Consider the following 7,201-nt stretch of genomic DNA (forward strand, 5'->3'; position numbering starts at 1 on the left):
AAAAATGTGGCCATTTCCTCAAAAGCATGGACACCAATAAAGATTCAAGAACTTAATGACTTAGCTGAAGAATTCAATAGAATGCTAAAACAGCAGGCTCAATCAAGCAGAAGAAAGAACCAATGAGTTTAAAGACAGAATGATTAAAGTTATCCAGAAAGAGCGGCAAAAAAGAAAAAGAGAAAGAAAAAAAAAAGAAAGTATATGGAAATTATGGGAGAACATCAAGAGACATAATTTTCACATAATAGAGGTTTCTGAAGGAGGATATAAAAATATCCAGAAAGTATACTTAAAGAAATATGGCTGGAATTTTTATAAATCTGGGAAAGATGCCAACATCCAGGTACAAAAAGCGCTAATCAAATTCAACCAAAGAGGACTTCACTAAAACTCATAATAATCAAACTATCAATGTTTAGAGACAAAGAAAAAACTCCCAGTGTAGCAAGAGACATTAAACATATTACATTCAAGGGACACCTATTATAGTTATCAGTGGATTACTTAGCAGAAACTCTTCATGCCAAGAGAGAATGAGATAATATACTTGAAATGCTGGAGGAAAACAAAAACTTCCACACATAATATTTTGTCTCACAAAGCTATCTTTCAGGAAGTGAAGGAGAAAAAAAAACTTTCACAGATAAGCAAAAAATAAGAACTCTAGTACCAGTAGGCCTGCTTACAGTAATAACAAAAGGAGTCCTATAACCTGAAAAAAGACTCCTAATTAATAGCATAAATTATATAAAAATTATATAGGTAACATAATACATATTCAGAATAATCTAAGAATGTAATGGTGTTGTGTAAAGAAATTTTAACTCTGGAATGAATGTTAAAGAACAAAATAAACACTATGGCTAAAATAAGTTTTCAAGTGACACAAATTCCAAAATCATGTGAATTTTGACATAAAATATATGTGGGGAGTAAAAGTGTAGAGTTGTTGTAAGTGATGAAAATTAAGTAATAATTAGCTTGAGATGTGTGATATGAATCTTTTTGTAAGCCTCATGGTAACCACAAAACAAAAATTTATAGTAGATGAATAAAACATAAATAGAAAGTATTGAAAGAATGTCATTACAGAAAGTTATCAAGTCACAAAGGAAAACAGCAAGAAAGGAAGAAATAAAATCTGTCCAAAATAATTAGTAAAAAAATTACTTAATGCCGATGTATATTCTTACGTACAAAAATTTACTTTTTTGTTAATATTTTTAAAATTTTTATTGGTGCACTATTATTATACATAATAGTTGCATTATTTAGACCATATTCATATACGTACATAATTAATAATTACTTTGAAAAGTGATTAAGATGAAAAAACAGAATGCCTGAATGGGTTAAAAAAAACTATAAGAGATTCATCTTACCTTTAAAAATACACAAAGATTGAAAGTGAAGAGATAGAAAAAGATATTCCATGTGAATGGAATCCCACAGAGCACTTGTATCGCTATATTTGTATCAGATAAAAAAGACTTTAAGTTAAAAAAATAAAATTAGAAGAAGAAAGTCATTATATAATTGTAAAGTGGTCTACTAAATAAGAGTATATAATACTTTTAAACACATATGTAGTCAACATTGGAACACCTAATTATTTATGATATGTATTAGAAAAGTGTATAGGGAGATATAGATGATGATAATAGGAGGGGGCCTCAATACCTCACTTTCAACAATGATCAGATTATCTACACATAAAATTAACAAGAAAACATTGATTTAAACTGCACTTTTTGATCATATGGACCTAAAAACACAGATCTTTCCATCTAACAGGAAGAGAGTACACATTTTTCTCAAGTTCACATAAAACCTTCCTAGAGTAGATCAAATCATATACTACAAAGTAAACCTTAAGAAATGTAGGAGGATTGAAACCAAATGAAGTATCTTTCCAATCACAATGGTGTGACTCTAGAAATCAATAACAAGAGAATTCTTGGAAAATTAACATATGTGGAAAATAATAACCTATTACTGAGCAAGCAATGGGTCAAGGAAGATATCACAAGGGAGACAAAAACAATTCTAAAACAAATGAAAATGGAACAGAATATACCAAATTGTATGGGATGTAACAAAAGCAATTATATGAGGGAAAATTATACTAATAGATGCCTGTATAAAATAAAGTGTAAGATCTCAAACACTCAATTTCATGTTATAACTCAATGAACTAAAATGAGAAGGAGAAACTAAACTCAAAGTTATAAAAAGAAGGAAATGACAAAAATCAGAGGAGAAATAAATGAAATAGAGACTAGGAAAAAAGTCAAAAAGGCATAAGGTGTTTTCTGGAAAAGATAAAAGTGACAAAGTCTTAGCTAGAGTAAGATAAAACAAAGACAAATAAATAAAATCAGAAATGAAGAAAGTGTTGGGGCTGGGGATGTGGCTCAAGCGGTAGCGCACTCGCCTGTCATGCGTGCGGCCCGGGTTCGATCCTCAGCACCACATACAAACAAAAGATGTTGTGTCCGCCGAGAACTAAAAAATAAATATTAAAAATTCTCTCTCTCTCTCTCTCTCTCTCTCTCTCTCTCTCTCTCTCTCTCTCTCCTCTCTCACTCTCTCTTAAAAAAAAAAAAAGAAATGAAGAAAGTGATCTAATACCTGAAAACACAGAAATACAAAGGATCATAAGAAAATATTATTATCAATTACATATCAACAATTTGGAAAATCAAGAAGTGGATAGATTCCTAAACACATATAATTTATTAGCACAATATCAAAAAGAAATAGGAAAACCTGAACAAAGCCATAATGAGTAAGGAGCTTGAATTAATAATAAAAAGACTTCTGTCAGAGAAAAAACAGTGATTAATGAAGTCACTGCTGAATTATGCAAACAATTTAAAAAATGTTTGAGTCTTTCAAATATAGAATCATATTATCATCAAACAGATAGTTTGAGCTCTTAATTTCCTATTTGTATCTCTTTAATAACTTTCTTTTGCTTAATTGATCTGGCTAGATTTTCAAGGACTATGTTGAGTGGAAATGCTGAAAGAGGGCATCCTTGTCTTAATTCAGTTTTTAAAAATTTGTTCTAATTAGTTATGCATGACAGTAGAATGCATTTTGATACATAGTACATAAATGGAGCACAACTTCCCATTCCTCTGGCTGTATATGGTGCGAAGTCATAGTAGTCGTGTAATCATAAATGTACATAAGGTAATAATGTCTACCTCATTCCACCATCTTTATCACCCCCACACCCCTTCCATCCCCTCACTCCCCTCTGACCAATCCAAAGTTCCTCCATTCTTCCCTACCCTGCCCCCACTATAGATCAGCATCTGCTTATCAGAGAAAATATTCGGCCTTTGGTATTTTGGGTTTGGCTTATTTCACTTAGCATGATATTCTCCAGCTCCATCCATTTATCTGCAAATGCCATAATTTCATTGTTCTTTAAGGCTGAGCAATATTCCATTGTGTATATATACCACATTTTCTTTTTTTAAAATATTTTACTTTATTTGTAGTTGGACACAATACCTTTATTTTATTTTTATGTGGTGCTGAGTATTGAACCCAGGGTCTTGCACATGCTAGACAAGCACTGTACTGCCAAGCCACAACTCCAGCCCCACTACATTTTCTTTATCCATTTATCTGTTGAAGAGCATCTAGGTTGGTTCCATAGTTTAGCTATTTTGAATTGAGCTGGTATAAACATTGATGTGGCTGTGTCCTTGCAGTATGCAGATTTTAAGTCCATTGGGTATAAATCGAGGAATGGGATAGCTGACTAAAATGGTGGTTCCATTCCAAGTTTTCTGAATAATCTCCATACTGCTTTCCATAGTGGTTGTACCAACTTGAAGTCACACCAGCAATGTATGAGTGTACCTTTTTCCCTACATCCTCACCAAAACTTATTATTGCTTGTATTCTTGATAATTGCCATTCTGACTGAAGTGAGATGAAATCTTGGAGTCATTTTGATTTGCATCTCTCTAATTGCTAGAGATGTTGAAAATTTTTTCATATATTTGTTAATCAATTGTATTTCTTCTTCTGTGAAGAGTCTGTTCAGTTCCTTAGCCCATTTATTGATTGGATTATTTATTTGGAGGGATGTTACGTTTTTTGAGTTAGTTTTAATATAACCAGGAGATTAATGCTCTATCCGAGGTGCATGTGGTAAATGCATCTCCCTTTCTCCCATTCTGTAGGCTCTTCACATTATTGATTGTTTCTTTTGCTGAGAAGAAGCCTTCTAGTTTGAATCCATCCCATTTTTTAGAGGAAGTTCTTTCAGTTTTTCTCTGCTTAGAATGATAATGGCCTTGGGTTTAATGTATGTAACTTTTACAATGTTGAGATATATTTCTTCTATCCCTATTTTTTCTAGTGTTTTAAGCATGAATGAATGTTGTACTTTGTCAAATGCTCTTTCTGAATTCACTGAGATAATAATTGGATTCTTGTTTTTAAGTCTATTTATTATTTATCTATTTTTTAGTGAGATGAACATAAACCTAATATTAAGCCAGACAAGGATATTTCAAGGAAAGAAAACTACAGGCCAATATCTCTGGTGAATAAACATGCAACAATTATACCAAAAATATTAGAAAATTAAATTCAATAGCACATTACAATGATCATTCACCATGATCAAGGGGGATTTATCCCATTGATGCAAGGATGATTCAACATATGCAAAATTAACATAATACAAAAACACCATATGATCATCTTCTAAGATGCAGAAAAATTAATTTATAAAGTTCAACAACAGCTTCCATGATATTAAAAACTCAAATTGAGTATAGAAGAATATGTTTCAACACAGTAAACTTCATACATGATAAGACCACACCTGACATTATATTGAATGGTGAAAATTTGAAACCTCCTCTTATAATATTTAATATGATAGTAGAGGTTATTAGCAGAGCAATTAGAAAAGGAGAAGAAATAAAAAGCATCAAAATAAGAAAGGAAATAGTGATATTGTCACTATTTGTTGATAAAGTAAGATTATATATAGGAAAACTAAAGGAATCATAAACACTACTACAATTAATAAATAATTCAAGACTGTTGATTTCTCCAACCATATCATGGAATATATTTGTTAGATATATTGAACAGTTTTTCATTTATTAGTTGACTACTTATATTTCTTCTTTTGAAAAGTATCTGTTTAGGGCTGGGGCTGGGGCTCAGTGGCAGAGTGCTTGCCTAGCATGTGTGAGGCACTGGGTTAAATACTTAGCACCACATAAAAATGAACAAAATAAACGCATTCTGTCCATCTACAACTACAATTGTTTTGTTGTTTTTAGAACAACTCAGCAAAATAAAATTCAAAATAAAAATAAATTGGACAACATTGTTTCACACATACATAAAACAGACCAAAAATAAATAAATAAATAAATAAACAGCAACTTCATAGACAGAAAAAGGGAAAAAAATGAAACCTTTTTATCTTTGGTCCTTTTTAACCATCTCATACAAACCAACTACTTATAGTACAGCTAAAGTACATACACAAAAAAAAGTTACTGGAATGCTCAGAATAAGATTGTTTTGTTGTTGTTTTTGCTTTTTTTTTTTTTTTACAAGTTTTTTTTTCTCCTTTGAGATTATAATGAATATGGTCACATCACAAGTAAAGTCATTAGTAGGACAGAGAATGCTCCAAAGGCTGGTTTTGACATCCCAGATCATTAAAAATAGCTGACCCCTAACAATATATACAAAAATATAAAATGTAAATAAAAAAATACAAACAAATTTTCCTTTTTTAAAGTACTTTTAAGAAGAAAAGCAGGGTCTTGGAAGTTGTGGTTCTTTTTTCCTCCCCTGTTGCAAATTCACGTTGTGGTTTTGGTTGGGTGGTGAAGAGCACGTGTCATCTGCTCATCTGCGGGTGGCACTGCCTGCGGGGCGGTCAGGCAAGCGGACCTCTCCTCTGGAATGTGACCACGTTTGGATTCTGGGACGGGAAGTGGAGGGTGAATAGGTCACGATGGCCTTTTATTTTTATTTAACTTTTCCTTTTTTGCTGTCTAGTCATCCTCATGGGTCTTCTGCTTCTTGGTATCAACATCATCATCCTCGTCATCTTCAGCTGCCCGTTTTCCTGTAGCTGCCTCAGCCTCCTCATCTTCATCTCCATTCTCTTCCTCACCATCACCTTCCTCATCCTCCTCCTCTTCCTCACCACCCTCTTCCTCTTCTTCATCTACCTCATTGTCAGCCTCCTGCTCCCCATTTTCCTCATTAGCATTCCCATTAGCAGGGGCATCTCTTCCATTCTCTGCCTCCTCCACAACTTCCTTCTTCTCCTTTAAGTCCTTGGTGGTGATTTCAGAGCTAGTATCCACTGCCATATCTGACATGGTAGGACACCCCGTGATCCGATGCAGTAGGTTAAAAAGGAAACTAGAGTTCAGGGACTCTGGCGATAAAGAAGAATGGATAAAAAAAATGTGGCATTTATACACCATGAAGTATTACGCAGCACTAAAAAATGACAAAATCATGGAATTTGCAGGGAAATGGATGGCACTAGAGCAGATTATGCTTAGTGAAGCTAGCCAATCCCTAAAAAACAAATAACAAATGTCTTCTTTGATATAATGAGAGCAACTAAGAACAGAGCAGGGAGGAAGAGCAGGAAGAAAAGATTAACATTAAACAGAGACATGAGGTGGGAGGGAAAGGGAGAGAAGAGGGAAATTGCATGGAAATGGAGGGAGACCCTCATTGTTGTACAAAATTACTTATAAGAGGTTGTGAGGGGAATGGAAAATAAACAAGGAGAGAAATGAACTACAGTAGATGGGATAGAGAGAGAAGATGGGAGGGGAGGGGAGGGGGGATAGTAGAGGATAGGAAAGGTAGCTGAATACAACAGTTACTAATAGGGCATTATGTAAAAATATGGTTGTGTAACCGATGTGATTCTGCAATCTGTATTTGGGATAAAAATGGGAGTGCATAACCCACTTGAGTCTAATGTATGAAATATGATATGTCTAGAGCTTTGCAATGTTTTGAACAACCAATAAAAAAATTTTAAAAAAAGTAAATGAATAAAATAAAGATAAGTTAAAAAATACCATAGGGAATTTACATTTATATAAAAGTAGAAAGAACCCATCAAAGATAACTAAATAATAAATGAACAAAAGGAAGATTAGTAGAATAG

At 33.2% G+C, this 7,201-nt stretch overlaps 1 pseudogene; it reads right to left on the reverse strand.

Annotated features, from left to right (window-relative positions):
• Positions 1–6,056: 6,056 nt before the first annotated feature.
• LOC143639466 (prothymosin alpha pseudogene) lies at positions 6,057–6,389 on the reverse strand (annotated as a pseudogene).
• Positions 6,390–7,201: the final 812 nt, after the last annotated feature.

The sequence above is a fragment of the Callospermophilus lateralis genome, chromosome X (genome assembly GCF_048772815.1).
Source record: "Callospermophilus lateralis isolate mCalLat2 chromosome X, mCalLat2.hap1, whole genome shotgun sequence".
Classification (NCBI taxonomy): domain Eukaryota; kingdom Metazoa; phylum Chordata; class Mammalia; order Rodentia; family Sciuridae; genus Callospermophilus; species Callospermophilus lateralis.